At 39.7% G+C, this 12,867-nt stretch overlaps 1 long non-coding RNA gene across 1 annotated transcript; it reads right to left on the reverse strand.

Moving 5' to 3' along the window:
• Window positions 1–403: 403 nt before the first annotated feature.
• On the reverse strand, window positions 404–11,089 carry LOC127530147 (uncharacterized). The gene is made up of 2 exons (XR_007936655.1): window positions 10,970–11,089; window positions 404–8,464 (listed from the first exon to the last, which is right to left on the reverse strand). It is a non-coding gene; the product is annotated as an uncharacterized LOC127530147 (long non-coding RNA).
• Between the last annotated feature and the right edge of the window lie 1,778 nt (window positions 11,090–12,867).

The raw sequence follows: 12,867 nt of genomic DNA on the forward strand, positions 1-12,867 counted from the left end.
CTTGCTTAGGTTAGGCTGCACCTTAAGTTTTCAGGCCTTTCAATTTCTATAAATTTATACAAACTGCAAAATTACAACTGAAGAGCTTGCCCCCTGCCATCCAGTCTCATTTGAGATGTACGAGAAGTTTTATTCCCATAACAAGCATATTCCAGGTTTGTGGCAAATTGATCTACCTTCTACTTTAAAAATGCGATATCTTCAAGGTTGGGGGAAATTGACATTCATAGGTTTAATTATATGGCAAAAATTTAAGCGCACCAGAAGCTAGTACCCTTAAATTTCCACTTAACAGAATTTAGCAATGAGAAATTGTTTCCTCCAGTTATGCAACATTATCTAAAAGGATTTAATAGCAAAATACATATACTAAACATAGTAAGAAAACAGACCAGACCAAAAGTTGTTAAAAATCAGGAAGTTTATTCATAAGAAAAGTGAACTGTTAAATGTTGAAGTTTGAAACCAGTATCCTATACACATTAGGCATTTTAAAAGTTCTTATTGCATGTCAAAGACTTAATTTAAAAACCCACACACATTTAAAAGATATACAGCAAATGACCGAAGTGTAAGCCACTTGGTGCAAGTAAGCCAAGTCACAGCACAAGTGTTTTAAATCCCTTTTAATCTGCTTTATGGCACAACAGTAACAGCAGTACTGAGCTTCTCACTAACACCTTTGAAACTAAGTTGAATTAGGAATCTAAAAGCAGCAGAGATCAAGACAACATGTATATTTAAAACATATTTGAACTTCACTTAGAGCTTTTATTCTGCTCAAAATTAAGCAGGATGTGGAAAGTTCTTTCAGCCACCAATACTAACCATAAGATTAGTAAAGTTGAAAGTGTCACCACTTTGTAAAAACTTCTCCTACCTGCTAAGAAAGTGTCCCAAATGTACTATAATGCCAACACTTAAGGATATTGGTTTTGATACAGTTTAAGCTTAATGTAAAAATATGGAATTAACTTTGAAACATTTAGCATGTGCACCATATTAGACTTCCATAGATAGTGGTACTAATTGACCATAACTTGAATTGTAATGAACTATGAAAATTGCATTCACATAGTGCATCCGGAAAGTATTCACAGCGCATCACTTTTTCCACATTTTGTTACAGCCTTATTCCAAAATGGATTAAATTCATTTTTCTCCTCAGAATTCTACACACAACACCCTATAATGACATGAAAAGTTGAGATTTTTGCATATTAAAAATAAAAATTGAGAAAGCACATGTACATTAAGTATTCACAGCCTTTGCCATGAAGCTCAAAATTGAGCTCAGGTGCATCCTGTTTCCCCTGATCATCCTGGAGATGTTTCTGCAGCTTAATTGGAGTCCACCTGTGGTAAATTCAGTTGACTGCACAGGATTTGAAAAGGCACACACCTGTCTATATAAGGTCCCACAGTTGACAGTTCTTGTCAGAGCACAAACCAAGCATGAAGTCAAAGGAATGGTCTGTAGACCTCCGAGACAGGATTGTCTCGAGGCACAAATCTGGGGAAGGTTACAGAAAAATTTCTGCTGCTTTGAAGGTCCCAATGAGCACAGTGGCCTCCATTATGCGTAAGTGGAAGAAGTTCGAAACCACCAGGCCTCTTCCTAGAGCTGACCAGCCACCTAAACTGAGCAACTGTGGGAGAAGGGCCTTAGGGAGGTGACAAAGAACCCGATGGTCACTCTGTCAGAGCTCCAGAGGTCCTCTGTGGAGAGAGTAGAACCTTCCAGAAGGACAACCATCTCTGCAGCAATCCACCAATCAGGCCTGTATGGTAGAGTGGCCAGACGGAAGCCACTCCTTAGTAAAGGGCACATGGCAGCCCACCTGGAGTTTGCCAAAAGGCACCTGAAGGACTCAGACCATGAGAAAGAAAATTCTCTGATGAGACAAAGATTGAACTCTTTGGTGTGAATGCCAGGCGTCACGTTTGGAGGAAACCAGGCACCGCTCCTCACCAGGTCAATACCATCCCTACAGTGAAGCATGGTGGTGGCAGCATCATGCTGTGGGGATGTTTTTCAGTGGCAGGGACTGGGAGACTAGTCAGGATAAAGAAGATGACTGCAGCAATGTACAGAGACATCCTGGATGAAAACCTGCTCCAGAGCGCTCGACCTCAGACTGGGGCAACGGTTCATCTTTCAGCAGGACAATGACCCTAAGCACACAGCCAAGATATCAAAGGACTGGCTTCAGGACAACTCTGTGAATGTCCTTGAGTGGCCCAGCCAGAGCCCAGACTTGAATCCGATTGAACATCTCTAGAGAGATATTAAAATGGCTGTGCACCGAAACTTCCCATCCAACCTGATGGAGCTTGAGAGGTGCTGCAAAGAGGAATGGGAGAAACTGGCCAAGGATAGGTGTGCCAAGCTTGTGGCATCATATTCAAAAAGACTTGAGGCTGTAATCGCTGCCAAAGGTGCAGACAAAGTATTGAGCAAAGGCAATGAACACTTTTGTACACGTGATCATTAACAAATTTGCAAAAACCTCAAGTAAACTTTTTTCACGTTGTCATTGTGGGGTGTTGTGTGTAGAATTGAGGAAAAAAATGAATTTAATCCATTTTGGAATAAGGCTGTAACAAAAATGTGGAAAAAGTGATGTGCTGTGAATACTTTCCGGATGCACTGTACTAATTCAACAAATTCCCAAAATCCACCAAAACAGCAGCATCATTGATTTTCCCCTATATTAAAAGGGAGACTTGGTCACTGAACCTGGTCATTTAAGCACAGGCCTACTAGGAGAAAGTGCCACTGCAGGTAAAGCAAGAATCAAACCACAGGGATCAGCAGTCCATCACTAATACTTTGAAAATTCCACACCAATACAGAAGGAATAAGAATTTTCAAACCAGAACATTCACTGGTGCACAAATCAACACCATTTATCTTACTAAAAAGCTTCTCAGCTCTTAAGGGTAACTGCCATTTCCAGCACGATTACATTTACTCATGTGTTTTGAATGTAATATCTATTAGGAGTAAACTTTGGCATCAAGTCCAATTTACTTAGCAAGTTAATAAAAATGGGGGGTGGGGGGTTAGGAGAGAAAAACGTTTCCTGAAGAGGTCTAAAGGCAATCCTAAAAGTAAAAGGCATAATTGACAACATGACAAATGGGACCCTTCAGTTCCTCAGGCTTTATTTCCAGTCTAAGAGCCAGCTTTAGAAGCAGGATGAGCCCTAGAGCCACTTGGTAGCCAATGCAATGCTGCTTTCCCAATTCTGTACACATCATTACTGTTACACAGCCTTCTGTGTGGGAATTTAAAAAGATGGGGCTTGAATGGTGCAAGTTAGGACTCCCTAAAATGTGTTAGGCCCAAATATCTTATTGAAAAGTTACAATCAAACTCAGTTTAGTTTATGGTTACCTATAGTCAAATTACTTCTTTGGGGATGCCACAAAACTTGTTACATTGGGTCAGGAGAGAATCTGAAAGCAGAACAGGAAGTTAACTGGCTGCAACAAAGACATACAGGGTTCACCTATTTAAAAAAAATCCAAACACTGGATAGTACCTCAGGAAATCAGTCTTTCCCTGCAACACTCCACTGAAAACACTGCAGCACATGAAAGGTTTCACTAGATTCTGCACAGAAAAGCTTGTTAGAATAGATATTTCTGTAGGTGAATTCATCGTAAAAGTAATTATAACCAGTGAAAAACTTCAGTGTGGGCAAAACACTGAAAAGTATAAGTACTTTGCTTGATGAACAAAAGGACATGTTATTCTTACTGCATGATATGCAGCATGAACTACAAGTTTAAAAATGGAGACATTATAAATTTCCCCCCATACCATCCAAAAGCATGTTCACATCTCCAGAGGTGAAAGGATGTGTTGGGTGCCTGTACTTGGCAGTGTCTTACACAAATAAAGCCACTTGATAGTACTGATGCAGGCAGGAAGTGACAGAATTGTGCACTCAAATCAGTAAATGAAAGTAAGCTTTAGGGAAGCAAAATTGCAAAGTTCTATAAAGTTATGCAACAGGAAAAAACAAGTCACTATTCATTAGCTGAAAACCAAATTTGTTCCATTTAAGAAAAGCTTAATACAAATTTTGCTTTTGTCTTTAATATGGGGGAGATATTCAATATGATAAACATTCAAATATTTGATAAGATTAAATCTGAACCCATGATTTTTTCACACATTATAGCAGCTATTGCGGACACTGGGTTTTACTTATTCAATTTAACACCACCTTGATCACATTTCAGTTCTGATGCTAAAGGAAAAAAATACTGGTAGAGGCTGCTCGTTTTCAAATGAGTTTAGGATTTCAGCCTGGAACACATTTTTATAAAGATATGACAGAAAAAGCAAGGCTATAACTTGTACTATGGAGTATGCCAGCTTCAAATGACCAAACTTTACCCTTTACTGCTTATATAAAATTCACTCAGCATTGCAGTACAAGAGCAGTAATCACCCTTGTAAAAATAGTTTGCAAAAATTCAATATCAGCAGTTCAAAGGGTTAGGGTTTACATTTTGAAAAGTGGTAATGAAATACCAGAGCACTGCTTCCAAAGTAGCTATATCATCTTTAAGTGAATATCCCTCTAGCACTAGAAGGGCCTGGTTATTTTCCTGCTGGAAAGAAAATAGATTTCCCTTTAAAATATTAAGCCAACCAAGAAAACTGACAACTGTCAAAGACAACCTTATTTTAAAATGTTTAGACACAAACTTACTGCTCAGTACAGATTACCATTTAAGTATTAAAACACTGAGTAATTAAACTAGGGTGTAAGCATAAAGGTACAGGTCTTGAAAACCCTACATTAATACAAATACAACTGATATTTTTGGTCCCGTTTTAGTTTTGTGCAAATCTATAGCATGGTTGGACTGTTGTGGACAGTGGCCAGATCTTTGAGTTGGGTGTACAAAATTGTGCAATCTCTCCTCTACAAGCTATACATACAGAGCTCTGAGGTTTCCAATGTCAATGCAGAGGGAGAAAAGTGTCCTGCCCAGATATGGGCAACATACAGCTACAGTACTAGCTACACAGACCCACCATATACACATCGCACTGGAGGACAAGATGGATTCTCCCCACGCTGCCTTTACAAGCAACCCTTGGATTTGTATTTATTCTGGAAATTCAAGCGTCCATGTGCTTGGTGACACAACTGGCCCTCTGTACATTAACACTATGCACTTGTGTCCAGAGTATGTTTCTGCTGTGATTCCATCCTACTCAGGGATGGAAGAGTTGAACATGCCATTCTAAACTTGACTGCTCAGTGGTGGAATTTCATCTTTAATGTGAACAGGAAGGCACAGCCTCCCAAGTGTACAACAATACACACCCCAATTTTCAAAAGGATTTAAACAGTGGTGGGGCAAGGGGAGGAACAACCCCCACACTCCCCTGACCAAACCCAAATCTGGAAAGGACATTAAAATCCAATAGCATGTCATTTTCCTCATAAAGGAGGAATGCATTAAAGGTTTACTGCAGAAATTTAAATGGAATATACAACCACATTTAAAAAGTTGCATTAACTTGAAATTTCTGCATGTCACGGCTAGAAAAGCTACTATATTTTGGTTTGACCCTACATATTCTGAAAATGCCAAAATGCTATTGCTTGTTATATTGCAATGTTCTGCTACTTGTATTTCAGTATGACCACAGATTAATCCAGTGATTGGTAGAGGCGTACCACTATTTGGATTGCTCCGATATGAATATTGCAAGATCATTGCCAACTGCAAGGCATTTAAATACTGCTCTTAGAGTTAAGTCATTAAACAATTAAGCCTAGCCCCAAAACACTGGATTAAAAGACAATCTTATGGCCTACAGGGAATACATCACCTTGGATTTCCAAAAGCAAATACAACTTTGGGCATTTCAAAACAAATTTCAGGCATTTTCAAAAAGCAAGAGTAGTACTATGGTGCTTAAACACGCAACCAGAATGCACACATTTGGTGTTTGACCCAAAGCCCCACAGATGCCACCAATTTCCTTACCTTTAGCCCAACCTCAAAACCTAATAAAATGGAAGAAAAAAAGACAAGCACTGTTAAGGGAATCAAATCAAGATGTCAAGGCAGACTATCTGCTACAAAACCTGCATTTTGCAGTAAACATTACCAGAGCAAATAGAATCTGATGGAAACAGGTAGAAGTTAGGGGCAGAGTAGAGAGGTCCAGTGGAAGTTTTTTTTAAAAACAGAAATGTAATACAAAGTAGAAAGAATTGAGTACAGAACGACAAAAGGTAGACCAATGCCAGGAGCAGGGCTGTGGAGTTTAAGTCAGACAATTTTGGGTGCCTGGTGTTGGGGGTCAGTGTCTGCAAAAACGTACCAGCTCATAATTTAAATTGTAATATAAAAATACAGCAAGTTCAAATGTCCCATTTCACAAATAGTAATAAGTACTTCTCGATGCAAGAATAAAGCCCAGTGCATAGTTGTGTTACTACTAGTGTAAAGTTCAGCTGAGCTATTAACCAACCTGACATTCACATATTATAATCTGGATTATGGTACATTAAAGTGTTCATTTTATTAGAAATGTGTTTAACAAGTTAATTTGAGTGTAAACAAGTGTAATGATGTAGGTGGAGGTGTGTGCTGTGGCCCAAGTCTGCTTCCTAGCCAGTAGTTCTGTGGTTAAATGTGCATGATACCTTCCTTCAATCAACATGGAAAAGATTAGCATATTAAATCCTTTGACTCCGACTCCTCTATCTACAGACTCTACAGCCCTAGCCAGGAGTTGACTACCACTGAATCATTAAATATTTATATACAGGGTGGACCATAAGTTTCCATACATAGGAAAAAATGAAAAACCATTTATAATATGCTCTACATGACTGCCATGGTTTTGAAAACACATTTCAATACATGTCCACAACTGCTGATGAATCATGTATTAGCACAGCTGGAGTTATACTTTTAAGAATGTTGGCGATACATTCCCCAAGATGATTTGTTTCATATCTTTTCCTGATACCATGGCCTTCAAATGCCCCCAAAGATAATCAAGTGGGGTGAGATCTGGGAGGCCACTCCACAGGACCACAGGGAGCAATCCAAGCATCTGGAAACTGCTGATCTAACCATTGACGCACGTGAATACCATATTGAGATGGAGCTCCATCTTCCTGGAAGTAAACCATCCCCATTTATCAGGGATGGAAAAATCTCTTGTAACATATTAAAGATGTTTCGGCATCAAGATTTCCATTGACAAAAATAGGTCCAATAATTCAGTAACCCCATATCCTGGCCCACACCAATTTACTGGCACCTTGCATCTTCGCTGGACTCATCCATTGAGGATTAGCATTACTCCAATAATGCAAGTTTTGCAAGAATAACCTCTCCATTAATGTAAAAATTTGCTTCATCAGTAAACAAGATCTTGGTTGAAATGTTTGCACCCTCGTTCAATTTGCTTAATGCCCATTCACAGAATTCCATCTATCGGGTCGTCTTCACTCAAATGCTGTGCCATATGCAATTTGTATGGATTGCCATTTATTTGCTTTCAAAATTTGCCCGATACCCTACGTACTGACACCACTTTTTGCACACACCCATTGCGTACTTTTTGCAGGACTCCGTGTAAGCGCAGAATATCGTAGCTGTTGTGCCTTCGACCACATCTCGGTTGATCTATAACACTGTTTCGAAACCAAGTTTTGCCACAGTGTCGTATGCGATGTTCCCTCCATGTTTTCTGTTAAATTCGATTGCAACCATGGGACTGCTTCCTGACCTGGCCATCAGTATGAGTAATTTGTTGCTCTTTATTCAAATGCATTTTTCAGGGTATCTGAAATAAAATGTTAAAAACCACATGTATGGAAATTTATGGCCCACCCTAGACATCTGAAAAAGCCTGACATCTGAATACAAAAGAACTGCCTCACTCCCCCAATTTCATATCGGTCATCACAGATGTATAATGCTATGTTATTTTACAGATCAGGTTATGTACATTATTCCAGGATTAGTTCATATTACTGAATAACTTGTCTAAGGATATTACTTAAGGGTGTGTAAAATTCAATTTGTCTTGCACTGCAGCTTGAACATAATCATCCCTGGTTTCAAAGCTGGCAAGAGTGACCAGAGAAAAATACTGAAAAAAGTGCTGATATAATTACTGCCAACTTTAACAGATCTGAAATGAAGGTAGAAAATGGGGGGGGTGGAAATGGGTTAGAAATGACAAACTGGACCTCAGAAAATGCTCAAACCATTCTAAAGTATGATTAAAACCCTTATTCAAAAAAGTGCGCAGAAATACTCAAGGTACACAGATGATTAAACTTAGTGTGGGTCACCAGCAGATAAAAGATCTCAAAACAAGCTTGTGTTAGAGGTCATCTTCATGAAACCCCTCTAGAAACTGACAGTAGCACTTCAAGCTCTTCAACAGCAATTTTCTCATCTGAAAGAAAAAAGGAAAGACAAGAAATCAACTCAAAATGGTTTGATTTTCCAACCCACCAAGAGAAGTTCATAAAGGGATTAAAAGTAGGAATAATGCCCTGACAAAATGGACCCCTAACATTAACGGTCTCTTGGCCCCACCCTGAATTTGTTAAGATTCCAGCTACATATCTCCTATCCATGAAAAACCCCAGTTAAACATGTACTGTAAACTGTTAGGAACTACTTGAATTGCACCCATGTTTTACCTATGTTCACAAGACAGGTAGCTGATAAATAGTAAAGCATTTATCAGGAAAAATGGGTTTACCAAAGAATTATAACCTACAACAGGAACTAAAATTGAACCAATCAATATAAACCACTGTATGCATTCTACTCCAAGGTTGTTAAATACACGGTGATTCACCAGCCAGGATTTTGAGGAGGAACAAAGCCGGCCAGGTCTACTATAGTATATACTCAGGTCTTGGTAGAACCAAGATCAGTTTATAACTGCTGCACATCTGGAAAGGGAATTTTTAAAATGGAGTTCTGAGATTTACTGTAAACGTACCCTGAAAATCCTGCTAAAGTGGGCTGCCTAAATATTACATGAAAATTGCTTCAGACGTTTTGTCAAATACTATTTTGCATCGCTGAATGTCAAGATGTCATCTCATGTTCCTTGAGTAAGGAATCTCAAGTAGCCCTAACTAGACTCTTACCACACCCTTTACTCCAGGCTGCTTAATTCAAGTGTATGGAATCCTTTTTCAACTAAAAGTTATGTTTTTATATATAGAAAAGCAATATCTGCTCAGGGAAGTGCTTCTATACCTTCTGCAGTGATCCTAGACCAAGAACTTTCAAAATTCTGCTCAACAACTTAATATGCCTGTGCAAGACTCCGGGTTAAAAAAAAGCTATGCTTAATCACAAACTTACAGAAAACTTCACAGCAGTTAGGGAGTCACGTGTGTAAAAAGTTTTATATTTGATGCTGTGTTGACTAACTTTTCAGCAAGCATTTTTAAATGTCTGCAATTGAAGACAGCTAGATAGTTTCCCCACACAATTTAAATAAAGGGCATTAAATTGCTCTTAAACAGGCTCATTGTCTTGGGTACCACTGGTTTGAATTTGTGTCAAACAAGTGGTGGCTCAGAGTCTCGAATGATAAAATTCCCTCTGTGAGGGGGCATTGGTTACAACACTACAGTCATATGACACGATTCTCCCGAGGGTGACCCGGCTCAGAATCCTCATTAAGGGGATGTCCAAGGCCATAGCAGATGGTCATTTCTGGAGGGTGGGACTGGACCTGCCTAGGGGGTTGCCAACCAGGACCCAAGCGGTTGTTGCAAGGTGGTTGTGGCAACACACTATCAGTGCATGCTCCCCACCTGACCAGATTTTAAACTTTACAAGTGGCTTAAAGAGAACAGTGTTGTATCACAAAACAAGAGTTTGGTTTTTAAACCAGTAAGTGCTGTTAAATCTCCATCAGCTTTAAGATCAAAATTCCTAATAAACATGCTTTGTTTTGGTTACTTTGTCATACTGGTCATTTTGTAAGCAAAATACAAGCTAAAAACATGCATAGCAGTACATAAATTAACAGTTTAAAACTTGTATTAGTATAAAACAGGTGTCTGCTTCTTAGAAAAGCTTTTACGATGCACTTTGAGGCAGACTTGTTAACCCAACTCTGATCAACAAATGCAAAGGGTTTTTTTTTTATTTTACTACTTCTCTAGAATCCTACTCAGACTGGATATCCTGGACTTACCAGTAAGAATAAAATGTGCACCAAGTGTTTGTTCCCAAGACATAAGCTTATTCCAGGGAATCCTTATCTATTAAGAGACCCAAGTATTTTTAATTAAACTTGCTACTTAACATTTTTGTCCTTATCTTTCCTGACGCTCAGACACGAGTTCCTGCACTGCAGGAAAAATGACAATGCAACTTCGGAAACAGGAATTTTCAAAATAAGAGATTAGACTACAAGCACATTTAGGGAAGGTTGAAAAAAGTGGATCAAGAAGACCTTAACCCAACGCTCAAAAAGGTACAGTTTTCAAGCACACACAAAAAAAGGGGTATATGATCGCTGCAAGAAAAAGGACAAATGTATGAAAATTAACCGAGTGAACACCACGATGCGCCGCTGCCTAGGATATAGGATTGTGCACAGCCGTATACACAGACGCTAAAGTGCTCTGGAGGCGCCCACACCTGCGGCTGCACGGGACGCCTCAGCGGGCTATCCCACCATGCTCTAGGTCAAGGCCGGGCTGCAGTGCACAAGGCCATTACCCACAAGTATCAGCAGCACAGCAGCCAGTCGCCAGACCAAACACGAAGTTCCACTCCAAAGTAAAACACGAGCACATGGCGAGTGCCCCAAACAAGGTGCAGCATGTTAGTGCGAAGTTAACAATAACTGATACATTTATAACAAAAAAGTAGGACTTCGAGTTTTATTGTTAAGACATCCAAATTACGAAGCAACACTTACCTCTTTACACGTGTACTCACTGTGAGCTTCTTTATTCAAACCGTTCTAAGAACCAGGGCACAAGAACGAAAGACCTCAAACAAACGGACACAGCAACTGCCCGACATTACACACGAGGAGGGGGTTAAGGAACAAAAAAAAAAAAATTAAACACCCAACCAGGCGTGTTTATAATGAAATGGGCGGTGACAACTAGATTGACAGAAATTCTGACCACTCAAACGTGGACCGGAAGAAACTTAGAGAAGGTCCTGGATACGTTAAATCACTCAGAAACCATTTGCTTCGTGTTTTGGTTGATGCAGGTAAATTAAGAGAACATGGCTGGCTGGTTATCAGCTCCAACTTGCCCCAAAATAGGCTTTTTTCGTTTCAGCTTATTTTTTTTCCTATAATTTGAATGTATGGCGGTAATGACTTAAAATGTTCATTAAACGTAGCTTAATTTATCGTAGTTTTAGGTTATTGCTTTGCTTCGATGTTGTGATTTATCTTATATGATTATTGTATGACTCTGTCTCTTCCAGGTTCACGAAAAAAAACAATGCGGATCTAAAGAAGAAGTCCACTGTGAGACAGTTACTTTTAACACTTTAGTCAGTCATTGTCCAACCCGCTATATCCTAACACAGGGTCACGGGGGTCTGCTGGAGCCAATCCCAGCCAACACAGGGTGCAAGGCAGGAACAAACCCCTGGGCAGGGCACCAGCCCACCCACACACACACTAGGGAAGGCAGGAACAAACCCCTGGGCAGGGCACCAGCCCACCACAGGGCACACACCCACCCACACACACACTAGGGAAGGCAGGAACAAACCCCTGGGCAGGGCACCAGCCCACCACAGGGCACACACCCACACACACTAGGGACAATTTAGGATCACCAATACACCTAACCTGCATGTCTTTGGACTGTGGCAGGAAACCCACGCAGATACGACGAGAACATGCAAACTCCATGCAGGGAGGACCCAGGAAGCAAACCCAGGTCTCCTAACTGCGAGGCAGCAGAGCTACCACTGCGCATGGTCGCCACCGTGCCACCCTAACACTTTAGTGAAACTGTAAAAATAACAAAAATGAAGTATTAATTTTAATCACACGTAAAAGATGTCTTATGTATGACGTTACAATTGTAGCTTTTCTTTTGTACTGCTTCTGTAGCATGTAAATGGGCATTATCTGTCCGCATCATTGCTCCTGTCCCATTTAGGGGCTGTTTTGCTCTGCGCAAACATGAATTGTATTAGGCAGGCTTGTACAACGATAGACAGATGGATAACTATCAAGGAAAAACAACTGGATGGGGTAATATAGCATTAAAAACAGTAAAATAGGCAACAGCAGCTCGAATAAAGCTGGGACATTTTGTAAAGTGCAAATAAAAAATATCTATCTATCTATCTAAAAAAGGAAAGCCAAATGATCTTTGACGTGAAAACAATATAACAGCACATTATTTCACATTACAGCTAATGATTTTTTTTCAAAAATAAATGCTTATTTTGTACTTAAAATATATTCCAGAAAAAGTTTGGACAGTAAAGAATTTTAAAATGTGTAACGTTGCCTTTCATTCTCACAGCACATAATAAATGTTTCAGTAACTGAAGACAACAGTTTATTCAAGTGTAATTTTGCCCCAATCTTCATGAGAACAGGTCTTAAGCTGTGCAAAAATAGAGGGTCTTCATTATGGCATTTTGCATTTCAAAATGCGCCACACTTTCTCTTTTGGGGACAGGTCAGGACTGCAGGCAGGCCAGTTGAGCACCAACACCCTCTTCCCAGTGCATCCAAGTATGAGATGTTGTGTTGAAGGTAGGATATGTTGTTCCAAAATCAGTAAGTAGTTTTCGGTGTTAATGGTGCCTTTACAGAAGTGCAAGTTACCC

This window comes from Erpetoichthys calabaricus, chromosome 14 (assembly GCF_900747795.2).
Source record: "Erpetoichthys calabaricus chromosome 14, fErpCal1.3, whole genome shotgun sequence".
Classification (NCBI taxonomy): Eukaryota; Metazoa; Chordata; class Cladistia; order Polypteriformes; family Polypteridae; genus Erpetoichthys; species Erpetoichthys calabaricus.